Below are 15,355 nucleotides of genomic sequence, written 5' to 3'. Positions count from 1 at the left end.
GGTTAGCCAACATTCCAGCCTCACGCGCATCGCTGAGGACAGTCTCGACTAACATGCAAAGCACGGAGATCACGCTTGTTCAAGTTTGGGAGGGGAGAAAAACACGAGATCGAGCAGCCGGAAGAAAAAAAAATGTGTGTGTGTGTGTGTGTGTGTCTACACGACTGTTCTTTTTTTTTTTTCCCGTCTCCCTGCTCTTGCACCGTTGTTGCTGCCGCCATTACGTTTGGCAAGTGCAGTGTTATGTATACCTTACCCACTAAACAATGGAGACAGTACTTTCAACTTGTGAGCGACGCCTCACTGGGAAACTTGTCAATGCACTCACGCGACGTAAAAACGCTCCGCTGGCTTAGCGGCTGGTGTGAAGTGCGCCGCCACAGCCGTTAACATTTAAGCTTCCGCTGGCTGTCGTTGCCGATTATTGAGCACTTAAGGGATCAATCTAGATAACTGTCCCAGCTAATCCAACAGTACTTTCGTGCCTAAATCATGCCTAACACGTCACCCATGCGCCTCATCGCGTTTAAACGCCACGACGCTGGCACGGGACCCCGCGAGTTGGCGCGGAGTTCCTGCCAGGGGAAATGGGAGGCGCCTGTGCCGAGAAACGAGATGGAGCGTGACAGTCGGCGGCAGCGGCTTGACACATGCGAGCACTCGCGCAGTAACCGCCTCTTGACGACGTGGAACCCTAGGCAGCGAGTGAGAACGCACCGCGCTGCCCAGAACCTCCGCCTACGTCACGGCACGGTTGCCTGCATGCAACAATTTAGAGTGGGCCAAGGGCTATACATAGATCAGTCGTGATTGGGAACGCTGAGGGGGTCGTCGACAGACCGCAGCGCTGGGCGAAGGACTACGACACCGAGTCGTGAGACGTCAATCGAAATGCGTTTGTAGGCGAGACCTACAAAAGCGATTCAAGCATGCCTGGAGATCAATCAGCTTCGAGGACACTTTAAACCGATCACTTTCGTCGGGCATCCCGTTCAGCGAGCGTTGAATGGCTGAGCCAGCGGAGGTAAAAACGACGAAAGAAATAGCACAGTTCCGATCTGTTATTTGCACGCCACATAGTTCTGGAGCGCATTGACGAGATGCTCGTCGCCCCAGTGCGGTGAAAAAAAAAAAAAAGCACTGAACGTTACGCCAGAGAATCCGAAGAGAATTCGAAGAGAATCCCGAAAGTGAGAATCGAGAGAGAATGCGACTTATCCGTGGCAAAGCATCCTGCACCACCGTCAGGCCCGAAACACCTCCGCTCCCTGCAATCTATCCGCATCTGTCCACATATCAGCGCACCCCGGTACCACCCTTTTATCTTAGTGACGAGCTTAGGTACTGGAGTGACGTACCTCTCGAAGGGAAGTCTGTCAATCAGCGAATGACGGAACGGACAACCCCCTAAACACGTGGCGAACGCTCCGGCCCTCCACGAAGTCGCTTCACGACTCCTTAGAAAACAAGAGCGACTAATACATAATTGATAGAGCTCGTTCGCAGACATTACACACATATGGGTGATTAACACAACAAAATTTAATTAAAACTTAAAATACTGAAGTTTTGCATTTAATTTTCACCATCCAATGTACGGTACACGGACGTTTCTGCACTTCACCTCCATTGAAATGCGGCCGCCGTGGCTGGGATCCGATCCCGCGCCCTCGAGCTTAGTAGCACAACGCCACGCCGCACCAAGCCATGCCGCACCCCCGCAGGTCGCAACAAGATTATTCATCTCTCGGGAATATTAGCAGGAATTGTTGCTGAGGGCAGCAGGTGGCGCCGTTGAACCGGGTAGCCTTAATTAGCATCCCACATCCAATATATATATATATATATATATATATATATATAGCTTTATCTTTCCCCTTTTCAGAAAATGATAACGGCAACCAACTAACCAATACGAAGGAATTGTAACAGCGACATTCAAACCGGGCATAACATGCCCTCTTCCACTTTTCGGACGAGAAGGCTGAAGTACATTCTTGAGAGCGTTATGGAACCGGCTCTCATTACCAGCACCGACAGTATAGAATATCACGGCCCGACAATCTCGAAACAGTGACTTAAAGTCCAGTGTTAGTCGCCAGAGCCCAACCATGACGGGCGATAGAGTGCGCAGCGGCGATAATCAAACTAGCACCGACATATTGATATCTCATTCGGCACTATCAGAACGCACCCAATGCGAAATAGTCCCCTTTCCCGGCAGGCAAGCGAACGCAAAATCGCTGCCGGGCGCTGCTGCGCAAATTAGAGCGATGGAACCGACAGGAGGGTGGCCCAAGAGAAGCTCCCTCCGGCCGAATCTGTTCCGTGACGAGGCGCAGCCGGGCAGCGGCGCGCACACAAAGCGAGCGTTAAAAGATTCGAGGCGTTTCGCGAGGGCAAGGGGAGAGAGGGAGGTTGGTACAACCGTGATGTAAACGACGGCAGCCCCTGCTCCTCGGAGGAGAATATAAATGATATCCTTTGCCGGTAGTCATTTTCATTTTTTTTTTTTTTAGCTTGCCGGCGTGAGCGCAGTGGCGTAAGGAAAAAAAAAAGAGTGGGGGGGGGGGGGGGGGGGGGCATACTGGTCCCGTCCCATCGCCGAGGTGCCAGAAGCAGAGCGGGGATGAGGGTAAAAAGAAAAACGAGAGAAAGGCGCCGAGGTCTAGGAGATGGGAGCCAAAACGCGAAACGGTGGGTAGCGTAGGGACGAAAAGAAATTCGCAGCCGATGATCAGAGCTAGGGAAAAAAGAAATGGGGGGACCACGGGGGAGTAAAGAAGGCGGACGCCATATCCTTCCCAGACGCCTCTAGCAGTGTCCTCTCGATTCCGGCGCCGCTGCCGACAGCTACAGCACAGGGGGCAACCCGCCGCTCAATGCGCGACGGGCTCGTTGACGGCGGGCCCAGACGCCGGGTCCGCGGCAACGAAGCCGATCGGAGGAAGGGGAGGTAGGAGAGGAGGACGCTGGGAGAGGACTGCCGGGCCCACACGCCCCGCACCCGCCACGGTCGGTGGCGCAAAAAGCGGCGGTTCGTCGCTGCCGCACGTACGACACACGCACAGACACCCGGCGGGCATTCGTGCGGGTGTCTGATATCCCCGGCTTCCGCTAGGATTCAAGCCAAAGCCATTCGAGCAGACGCGTCGACGCTGCCGCCGCCTCGGGAAAGCCGAAGCTGGAACGCCGTCTTTCTCTGGGGAGCACAGCAGACACGCGCTATTCCCACCTAGAAAATGCGCGCGAACCCGACAGATTCGCTCGCAACGAGTCGGGGGTCCTATATTTGGCTGCAGCGGTTTGTGCCGCATTCTTTGTCCCGCGATAAATTACTCCGCTCCGGCCATGCCATTCTCCTGGGGTAACTACAGCGACAACAAACAATATCGATGCGAGTCCCGACTACATGCATGACTGTGTTCGCCACTGTGCGGTGCATCGGTGCCACTGTTACGAAAGCAACCTGACGCGGCGCTTCGGACAGTTTTGTTGACGTTACGAGCCTCTCCTTATCGCAATCTCTGCTCTTCCAAGTGCATCCGAGTAGCAGCAGTGGCGGGGAAGGACGATTCTTATCGACATTCTTTTCGAATTATGCTCAAGGTTCCTCGATGCGAAAGATTTAAGGAACCCTGCGCCACGCGAAGACCTTGCGCGCCAAACAAACGCCGTTCTTTTAGGGGGGCATCGACGGAGGGAAGCAGTGCGCCATCCAGAGAGTGGCCAGCTCAGGAGAGACGAGTGTTGCGCGCGAGCCGCTGCCAAAGTGGTCGCGTGCAAGAAAGCTGCGAGAGCGGAGGGGGCAAAGAGAAAGCTTAGCCCATGCGACCAAAAAAAAGGTACCAGAGAAGCGAAACGTGGGAGAGAGGGGGGGCAAGGAGCCAACCTACCAAGGTCGACCGAGAATCGACCGCGACGATTCGCTTGCGAAACAGCCGCGATACTACGCCGCGCTCATTCGCCGACTGAATAGAGCGCGCGCTCCGACCCTTGTGGGAGAAAAAAAATTCCAGGCGATGTACAGCCGGCCGCGAAATGCTGTCTAGCTCCTCTCGGCTCGCGAAAATCAAAATACGTCGACCCGTGTCCAAGCCGCTAGTAGAATGAGAGAACGTTCCTCTCCCTTTTGGTCTGACAAGTGACATCCAAAGAGACGCAACAGCTCCCCGCCGCCGCCAGTAGCGGCAGACCCAACAGGTGCTGCTCGCAGATTCTTGCGGGGCGAACAGCTCCCCGCCGCCGCCAGTAGCGGCAGACCCAACAGGTGCTGCTCGCAGATTCTTGCGGGGGCGAACGGAACGGCATGAATGAACCTACATCGTACTCGTACTGTATTATATACTGACCAGGCAGCACTACACAGTATTGACTGTCAATGCCCATTTTGAACATGAACACTGCTAAACTTTTGCTCAAAATGTCAAAACTGAGCAATGGTCTCATGACCTCAGAATGTACTGTTCGCCATCTTAGTCACACTAGCCAGCCTATATTCACGTAAAAAAAAAAGTACATAACCATTGTCTTTTTAATCACTACATGATTTCACCAATTCTCACTGGTTAATTTCCTGTGTTAGATATGTTTTAGCTTACATGTTCACATCTCAGCTGTAATACCCAACACATAGCAACATAACCATTTTCCTTCTCCCTTCAATGCAAGCCTCATGAGACATGTAGAGCACTAAAAATATGTGATATAACCACTACCGCAGTAGTAATGCTGTTAGGGGCTTGCTCAGAAAAATATTAATGAAGTGTTTCAAATGCGCGTTACTGATGCATGTGTGCTATCTATAGCTTTAAAAAACAAATTGAATTCTTGAATGCTGCACAAGTTCAAGGAGAGAAACATCTTTAGCAAACATGCTTACGAGGGAACTGAGCTGTTCCAACTTCTAATCCCTCTAAAATTTTCGATCTTTGGATTCTGTAAATAAGCCCCATGCTCTATGGGAAAATAAAACAGGTGTAGGTACGTGCATCGCCTCGTCTGGGTCACCTTGTTGCTAGCATGTTATTTGTTGCCTTATGAACATCTAACCATGATGACTACAGTAGTATACTTAACTCATGGCATTAACTACTGAGCCTACAGCACAGAGGTTTGCTAATCAACATGGCTATGACAAATGATGGGCTGCATCTGCGAACTTCCAGCTTTAATTTTCTGGAACACTGTGCCACAAGAGGCCTTTACAAAGGCAACACTTACAGGTGAACTCCGTATTACACATTGTTTGGATGTGCCCGAGCATTACAACCCCTTCCAATATGAAACAATGCCAGCGCCTCCCACAGCATGCTAGACTTTACAGAGGATAAATGTACAGTTGTGAACAAGGGTAAAAAAATAGGCAGTTATGCTTTCTTCCAAATACCGATGGTCAAATCTGAACAGCTGAATTATAGCAATGAGTCGCTGCACTCGTTAATTACGATAATTCTCTTCGTATCCATGTCTATTCATTGCGCTGCTACATGAATGTACTTTAACTCACCCAGTGTTTACTCTCGCAGAGAAAAAAAAGCAGAACAACACTCACGGCTGCTGTCCAAGTGCTTAAATATTTTACAGCGTAGCTGTATATGGCTAGTTTCCAGCAGATCGATGTCCATAGACCAATAACATGGGCCGATCCCGAAGATTGTGCAATACCGTACCGACCCACGGCAGAGTTCGTGAAGCAGGCTTCAAGCACTCCGCCAACTTGCAAAAATAAGTTTAATATCTTGGGTCAAAATATAACCCGTATCAGATACTAAGCTGATAAGAACAGATACGCCTAATAGTTCGGGCAACGAGGTATGGGCTCGTGGTTGTGATGCCGTCATGGTCATTCCAGCTTTGTCATCTGACTTTCGTTACGCCGTTGTCACCCATACGCCGATCCAGTGGGCCACATTGTCTAATAGTTTGGGCCACTAGGTATGTGCTGGTGGCCATGATGTCGTTGTGGCTATTCCAGCTTTGTTATTTGACCCTTTTCATGCTATCGTCGACATGCCTTCTACGCCGACCCAGTGGGCCAAGTTGTCTAATAGCTTAGGCCATTAGGCATGTGCTGGTGGTCGCTGAATCGTCATCAGTGCAGCTTTGACAATCGCTTCTTGTCATGCTGTCGACGTCATACAGGCTCCGTGATACAGTCACTCCTATGCCATTGTCATCATACACTTGAAACCATCTGATTGACCTCCCATACCATAATCATGCCACGGTCGTCACATCGTGGTCGTGATGCTGTCGCAGTCATTCCATCATCGTCATTCTAACTGCGTCATCCGACTCTCCTCATGCTGTCGTTTAACCATCATCATCACTTTGGTAACATCTAACATATGATTATTTACCCCATTGTCACCATACCGCCTTCATCGTTCCATTGACTCAATCCTTGTTTGTCGTTCTATCGTAAATATGCTGCCATCATTGATGATGATGAAAAACTTTATTGAATAAAAAAAAAAAAGAGGCAAGGGAGCGGGAAGGGTGGGTCCCTAGTCCAGGACTCCAGTGGCCGTTGCCGTACGCTTAGCCTGGTCTAAGAGACCCTTCTGGATCTCCAAGTCAGCTCGAGCGAGGACTGCTGCCGTCATTCAATCATGATTGTGCGATCATTGTCATTGCACTGTCATCCGACAGTTACCATCATACATCTGTTGTTATACCCTTGTCATCATGACGTCATGGTCACACACGGTCACACAATCGTGTCACTCTAGCTTTGTCATCCAGCACTTGTCCCACCACAATGTGCCACTGTCCTCATACCGTTGTCATAACAATCTTCATGATGCCATCTTGGTTGTTCCGCTGTTGTCATTCTAACTTCGACCTCCGCCTCTCGTCATCGTCACACGGTCATCGTCATAGCATTGTCATGTCGTCACGTCATTTTACCATCGTCATCCCTTCAGTAATGTCATCCCATAATCGTCATCGCAGTCATTACTTTTCATAATTAAATCATGAATATGCCGCCGTTGGCATGCCATTGTCGTCACCATCAGACATTCGCTTCCATTATTATACTGCCGTCGCTATGCCGATGTTTTCGTGCCATCGCCGTTATTCCATATTCGTCATCCGTTTGTCATACCATTGTCATCATCGAACTGTACTCCACTTTGTTGTTGTCAAACTGTCGTTATACCATCTTTATCATTTAAGAATGGCCATTGACGTCATTCCTTCTCTGTCATTCCATAGTCAGTGCTTCGGCATCATACAGACATTATGCCACCATGCTCATGGGTGACCTTGGCAAGCAGAGTGCCATAGCAACATGGCCGTATACTGAATTATGTTACATATAGCCAAAGCAAGAGAAGTCCCAGAATGACAACTAGTGATGTTAAATAAATTTCACTAAGAAATACGATGTGTCACTACCTTGCTCGAGTGCTAATCGTGTTACCACCGACAGTTGTGAAATGAGTCTTTTTTTCCTTCGCTTTTTGTCAAACGAAGGCCCAACCTTCCTGAACCTTAGAAAAAATGCTGCCAGGTGACGTTACGAGGTGCCCAAAATAATCTGCTATAGTACTCGCTTCTTACAAAGCAGTTTCGGTACCCGGGAGGGAGATGCTACACGACATCAAGATACACTGTTGCACTCCAATCCTGCAATCGCTGCAGCTGCCACATGCGAGCACCCAGCACATCTTATTTACTTTTATGCATGAATAATGACATGATATCTAACCTTATTGTTACACAACATTGGTAAACTTTGCTCAGTGTGACGATAAGGTAATGTCAATTTATCAAATAACAAGATCATAGACATTGGTAAACTTTGCTCAGTGTCTCGATAAGGTAATGTCAATTTATCAAATAACAAGATCCCCCCCCCCATAGCAGTATTTCCTAACTTTCATATTTGCCAAGCATGATCATGTTACAAAGCATGTGGTAACGTTTCTGCAACTCCTAAAATATGAGGCAGTGCTATTTAAAGAGACTGGAGGAGATTTCCTTACATGCAACACCCATTCAACTTCCTATTTGTGCTTTCATGATTGTGCAAAGGCACACATAGTCTGGACTGAAATCAGAAGCAATAAAACCTAAACAAGGCTTAGACTGATATAAGATTGTTACAACGTGGCATCTCTGTGACTCACTGCACTTGGATTATGTCACGAGCCAGTGAGAGCAGTTATTTGTGCACTCAGCAGTGAACCTAAAATTGGAGGGTAGAATTTTTATTATGCTGCTGAATTGAAGGTGAACAGAAGTGCTGACTGACAAACATTGATGGTGTTCCACAGTAATAATGTGGTTATGAAAAAAAGCTGCAACGGGAGGAGCACTCTGTATTAGTTTTCATTACCCGAATTCTTTACCATGCACCTAAATATAGGCATGCAAGCATTTTTTTAATTCATCAACCTCAAAATGTGGCCACCCTGGCCAGGAATTGAACCCGCAGCCTCGTCCTCAGCAACAGAACACCATAGCCATTCAGTGGTTGGCAAACTTTCAAGGTGGCACAAAGTCAAGACTTATGGATCTTTACACCTTTAATACAGACTTCCATATTATCCTCAAACCAAACCCCTACCACACTCTTGCACTCACAGCAAAAAAAACATTTTTATGACACCAACTAAAGTAGCTGCTACGATGCTGAAGCTACAACCAATGATGTTAGAGGGCAGGGCACAAACACAGAGCACAAACAGGAGAGAGAGAAAGAAATTGTGCCAGCTGTGAAAGCGGGAGAACAAAGATGCAGTCAAGATGTCAAAGCAAGCATGCCACAATACTGCAGCTGCAGACTGGGCTACATGAAATGACGGAAACAATGCAGCCACTTGTCAATATGACAGCCAGTGTCCACGCAGGTGCGAGTTTCCACCTTGAAGGTGGCTATACCCTTATACAAAACCACCTGCTCCAGTGAATGCTTACACCTACACCATGGTTGGGATTATTTGCTAAATATATTTTTTCAACCTCCCCCCCTTCCCGCAAAAAAAAAAGGAAACTGCCAATGGTGCCCTGCATTTCTGCGGCACGAACATAGCTCTGATGCTTTTATGTATCTCGATGTTGGCTTTGCCGCCGTGCGACACGCTCGCATCACAGGCGCACGCGGTGCAGAATCCATACTTGTCACCTTTCCGCGAAGTGACAAGGCACAGAAACTCAGTCGTGTATGAGCGTAGAAATGCTTGCAAGTACTTCTTGGTTTTTGAAAGTGCATCGATCACTCCAACTATACTTGGGGAAACACGAAGAGTAGTTGCATTCCGCAGTTCACTCCACCACCTGACAAAGCCAACTGAAGCCTAGCGCACCCACGATCTTATAACGACTGCATGGGTTGCTGAAAATGCGCAAGTGAGCCTGAGATGAACCAATCTGGAAAATCGAATATGGTAGCGCCCGTCAGTTGCTCGCGTTGTGGTGGTGCTGGCAGCCGCTAACTTGAGTCAAGGTGCATGCTGGTGACACTGCTCCCGCGCTGCATTTCCGCATGGTTATATTGCATTCCCCAGGGCGTAATAGGGTTATAGCGACAGGACGTTACATATACATATATATATGTCACAAGACAGACAAGGAGAAAACTGCATTTGTAACACCAGACGGACTTTTTGAATTTAACGTGATGCCGTTCGGCCTGTGTAATGCGCCTGCAACTTTCGAGCGCTTCAGGGACAACATCCTGCGTGGTTTGAAGTGGGAAGTGTGCATGTGCTACCTAGACGATGTAGTGATTTTCGGGCGCACGTTCAGCGAGCATAACGCACGTCTTGATCTTGTGCTAGACTGCTTGGGGAAAGCAGGTTTGGTGCTCAACTCGAAGAAATGCCATTTTGGAGAGCGCCAAACACTGGTTTTGGGTCATCTAGAGGACAAGGACGGCATACGACCCGATCCAGCGAAGACTGCTGCTGTCGAAGCCTTCAAACAACCTCGCTCAGTAAAAGAGCTACGCAGTTTTCTGGGCCTTTGCTCATACTTCCGCCGGTTTATTCGTGGATTTGCCAACATCGCGTATCCGCTGACATGCCTCCTTCAGAAGGGCGTTCCTTTTGAATGGACCCCTGAATGTGAGGCCAGTTTTCGTGAGCTCTAGTTGCTTCTGACGTCCCATCCCATTCTCCGACACTTCGACCCGGCTGCTCCCACAGAAGTTCATACGGACGCTAGCGGTATTGGAGTCGGCGCAGTCCTTATTCAACACGTCAACACCAAAGAACACGTCGTTGCCTATGCGAGTCGCTCCTTAAGCAAGTCCGAGCGCAACTACACAGTCACAGAGCAAGAATGTCTCGCAGTTATTTTCGCAGTACAGCGCTTCCAGTCATACCTGTACGGATGCCCCTTCACCGTGGTGACAGACCATCATTCTCTCTGCTGGCTGGTTAGTCTCCGTGATCCGTCAGGTCGGCTTGCGCGTTGGAAACTTCGTTTACAAGAGTATGATTTTACCGTTTCTTATAAAAGCGGCCGACGGCACGCCAACGCTGACTGCCTCTCGCGTCTGCCGCTTCCAACAACGGACTGCGACGCGGACAACTTCGATCGCTATATCGCATCGTTGGAGCCAGGATTTCCTGATATTAATACCTTCAAGATCGAGCAGCGAAAGGACAGAACTTTAGAACCACTGCTCACTGATGCAAGGAAATCAGCACCATCCACTCGTTTCTGCGTTCGGGACGGACTACTATACAAAAAGAACTATTCTACTACAGGCCCACGATAACTCCTGGTGGTCCCGGAGAATCTCCGTGTTTCCATCTTGCGCGCTATGCATGACGATTCAACTTCTGGTCATTTGGCATCTGCGCGAACGTTCTACCACACGCAAGAAAGGTTCTACTGGCCTAAAATGCGTCAGACGATCGACCAGTACGTGACCAGCTGCAACGAGTGCCAACGTCACAAGCGTCCGACGAGCGCTCCGGAGCGCCTGGTGAACTTCTGCTGTCACCATTGTGAACAAGGATCTCATGTGGGAGCCAAAACATTTGTTCTTTCTTTAAGCTTTTATATATATATATATATAAACTATTTCAGTAGCTCCTTGCAGCACTGTGGAAGCTGCAGGACTCCTTAGCCAATAGAAAGGCCGAATGGCCCTCAAGATGCATTCATCCGTGACGCATCATCTGCTCAGCGTCTGCTTGCCATCCTGACGATATGTGCTCCACGGTTAATGGATTGATGCAATATACGTTTGGCATTGTAGCTATAGGCTGTGTTTACATGAATGCGACAGTGGGACTTCGCTTCATCTATACACTTTCTAAGCAGTTCCTTGCAGCCGAATTAAGACAGTAGTAAGTGAGAATGCCTTTATAAATGTTTACCTGTCCCACATTATCTGCTCGGCATCTATTTGGTGTTTGCTCGCCACCATCATCACGCACCATACTAGAGCGTAGTAGTAAATTAATTATGGCAGTGGACAGTGAGGCCTTCATAGCATTTTGCATTGTCAACAAGTCACCATTGCTAATGCTTTGGCGCCATATGCTAACTGAAAATCAAACCGGTTCTACCGCTCGGCACCACCTGTGTAGTCCTAGCAGCATCACAACTAACAGCTTATCTCAATAATAATGACAAAACATACCTAATGCATTGCCCTCGGCATAAAGAGAGATTAAGTGATGACTGAATTTCACCATTTATTTTTAGCTGTCTTGGCGGAGAGCCAGTAGCATGCGCAAATTCAGATCAAGGCGGGCGGGTCTGGGCTGTTTGGGTGCTGCCATGTTGCTACGTAATCACAGTTAGGGTGGCTGTTACGGTTACCGGTGGTAACTGCCACAGTAACTTGAGGTATACGACGTGCATGCGCAAGGGGCCTAAAATGTCACATGTTGCTGTAATGTATCATGTACTAAGCAAAAATAAAACTAATTTCACCACTAGTCAGACATTTTTCCTTATGTTTGATACTGAATCAGGATATTGCCTTATACACCTCGTACCTTCAGCACTGCTGCAAGTGACTTGAGATAGTGTTATGAAGACAGTGCCTGTGTTTTTGAACTGCTCCATGGCTGGAATGCATACAAATACAGTGAGATCCATGAAGTTTGAATGACATCTACAGAGCAGCTCATGTGTAAATTCAATAAAACGGTTTTTTGGTGTTTTTTCATGCAGATAGGGTTGTGTATATGGCTGGTTCATAGAACTGTCCCATACTAACTTTTTCCAAATTTGATAAATCACAGGTTCTTTTCCTGCAGTTGCTATAAATCCCCTTCACAAGAACAAACCAGTAATAATTTCACAAGCATTTCAAGACTAGCTCCAGTGACGTGGTCACTCATATACTATCATGAAACAGTAAAACATCTCATTGGCTGCCTGCACAGTGGATTTAAACACTGAATTCACACGTTTATGAAGAGAAAACTCTTTAAAAATGCAATGCGCACAGCAATATATGATATGGCATAAATAAACATTTCCAATTTAAACCAAAATGTGCTACTCTCGGCAACCGCTGACAGCAACCTAGAAAAAAAATGGTTTAGGTTAAAAATTTAAATTAATGCAGAAGCCGAGGAAGCAATTCGGTGCTAGCAATGCCTTCAAGCCCTTCAAAATGGTTTCAATTTTTGTTGTTCTGTGTACAAAGAAATAACTGGAAACACGCAGCGTATATATAACGGAAGCTTCTCAAGGTCACTGCCACCCGTTTCAAGTTTACAAAGTGTGACGCTAGGCCCAATTACAGCGTGTTTTGCAATGCCAACACAATACACATTTTACAACCCTCCAAAACTGCGAAGAATGTCTGCAAGCAGATGATAGATGAATCGACTGTCTGAATATATCTCTGCCTCATAAACAGCCACGTATCAAAAAAATCAGCTAAGTAGAGCATGCAGCTGTGCGAGTTACATGCCACAGGTGTAGGAGCTGCGGTAATGTCTTGGATAGCACAGCTGTTACTACAGGAAAAAAAAAAAAAAAGGAAATAAGTGCAAATTTTGGTACAAACACAGACTGCCAACAGCTAGAATGGGCCAAAGGCATGCTGCCAACTTGAATAGAATTTATGCCACGGTTGAACCTGTTTGACTCACCAAAGCCAGTTACAGCGGCCTGCAATGATCATTCCTTGTACAAAAATTTTGATTTTAGAACGTTGTAGATTTCGCCAATGGTGCTTATACATTTGGTTTTGTGGTGCTTCTTGAAGTTACTAGTTCCAAAACCTGCCATGTTTATCCTTAGGTTAAGATTTTGACAATTTCTATTACAAAACCACCAATATATGACTATCTGTGCTTTTTTATCAAATCCTTTTGGATAGCTTATCTATGTATGCTTTGTTAAATGCTCACTGCACAATTGACACTGCCATAGTCTACATTGTGCACACAAAATTCTGCTAAATTTTAAACTTGGAATGCCTGCTTACCATTAGGTGAAAAACCCGCACATGGCTGTAAAAACTCATTTTGTTGGATATGTAACTGGACAGCTGACACCATAGTGTCAGAACATTTCACATTTTATTCGAGTGCCCTTGCACCAAGGGTGGATTAAAAAATAAAAAAAGAAACTGAGAAACTGCAAATGATGATTTGAAAATTACTCGGACCGACTCTTGCTCAAATCGATTAGAACTATGCACGACATTCCGGAAAGCGCGCTATTACGCGGCATAATTTCTTTTTGGGCCCGGCAGCTGTTTTCGCCCTTCCGAATCAAACACAGATGTCGCAACTGCGCAAAGCAGTGATTAGGCGGCCAGATGCAACGTCACTTCCCCTCTCCGCGCTTCCCACGTGCGCGGCGTTCTTTCGCTTTTCTTCTTTTATCCCCCGAAACCGGCTGAACTGCCGGCGCGTTCTGCGAGCAAGTATCAACCCGTCGTCCAGTTGCTTTCTTTGCGAGCCATCGCGTCGGCGTGGATGGAAAGAGCGCGCAGACCCGAATCGAAGAAAACGACACAAAAAGAAGGGAAAGCAGAAGGGAAAAAAAAAAAAAAAAGAGCGTATGAGGGTCGCCACCGAGCCGCCAACCCATCGGCGGCGGCGATCCGCTCATTACAGCAACGGGGCATTCCCCCTTCGGCAAAACAGCAGCAGACCGGAGGGGGGGCCGAGGGGACACCTTGAGAAGCCCCGAGAAAGAGAAAAACGGACCAGGGGGAGACACCGCACGCGGCGGCAAATTCCAAAAGGCGGAGGCACCCCCTTCCGAGGTTTTTGCCCTATTTGTTGCTGCCGCGAAGGTGGTGGCGGAGAGAAGGGGGGTACTCTCCGCGCTCCTTTGCCACGCTTGTTTGCACCACAGGTCGATCAAGGGGGGGAGGAAGGGGGGAAGAGGACGACCCATCGAAGACCACCGCTCTGCTCGTTGTGTCGGACAGCGAACGCGGCTGTGGTGGCGACCATTTTGACGCACGTTGTTTTTAATAAGGTCACGTACGGCGGCGGAAAATCTCCGAAGCGGGCGGCCGCGCGAGTCGCACCGTGCGCGTTGACGATGACGTCTGCGCGCGTGTCCGCGTCGCGCACTTCGCCCAATGCCGGAGCCCCGCGATCACCGGGGCCCGCAGGGTGCCACAATAGCAAGCAAGGGGAAAAGCTGCTTCCGAGCTGATCGCTGCCACGCGGTGTTGCGGCCGTTGGCGGCGGCCCCTAATCGGCCTTTGCCGAAGCGATCGCGGTCAAACGCCGGCACCGAGCGCCACCCCGTGACGCCTGCGGTCTGAGCCCCATCTACGCACGCACACACACACACACCATGTTTGAACAGACGCACGAAAAATGCGATGAGATCAACACACGACTGCGGCCCGTGACCAATGGGCAGTACAAGTGTCTGTACGCGGCCCGCCGACCGAAAGCTGAACGGCGCTAAGCCGCGCAGTTAAATACGGCGCACGCGAAAAAGCAGTCGTGCGGCTGATGGCCACTGCAATTACGAAAGACGCGGTCCGTAGGCAGACGGCACCCTCCTCCACTCCCGAGGAGCAAGTCTGCTCGTCTATGTATATCGCAGGCCGAATGACGATCACAACCCGGTACGAAAGCCAAAGGCCGTGGCCGAACTCTCTACGATACACGGTCCAACGAGCCGAAAGCGTATTCTCGAGCGTGTGACCTAGGTTTTCTGCTGGTTACAATGGGTGACCCGCGTCCTCATTCGGCGTACACCGGGGTAAACCCGGTCCGTACGCCGTACGGAAACACTTCTACACGTCTATCCGGCTAACCAGCAGTGAAATACAGTCGCCCGACACACAACAACCGCTTCAATTTCACACGAAAGCGGCGAACGTAAGCCTAACACGGTCAAAAACGCGAAATACTCCGTGGGGTACCGTTGAGAAAAAGCATGTACTCAC

General features: G+C 48.7%; 1 protein-coding gene and 1 pseudogene across 4 annotated transcripts in view; both read right to left on the bottom strand.

The window, feature by feature from the left end:
- The window catches only part of LOC119446706 (mediator of RNA polymerase II transcription subunit 13), a 116,163-nt gene that overhangs the window by 100,595 nt on the left and 213 nt on the right, over nt 1-15,355 (bottom strand). The gene's annotated exons all lie outside the window — the stretch shown is intronic.
- LOC119447018 (U2 spliceosomal RNA) lies at nt 5,634-5,814 on the bottom strand (annotated as a pseudogene).

Source organism: Dermacentor silvarum, chromosome 3, assembly GCF_013339745.2.
Source record: "Dermacentor silvarum isolate Dsil-2018 chromosome 3, BIME_Dsil_1.4, whole genome shotgun sequence".
Classification (NCBI taxonomy): Eukaryota; Metazoa; Arthropoda; class Arachnida; order Ixodida; family Ixodidae; genus Dermacentor; species Dermacentor silvarum.
This window is presented reverse-complemented; position numbering and strand designations above follow the sequence as displayed.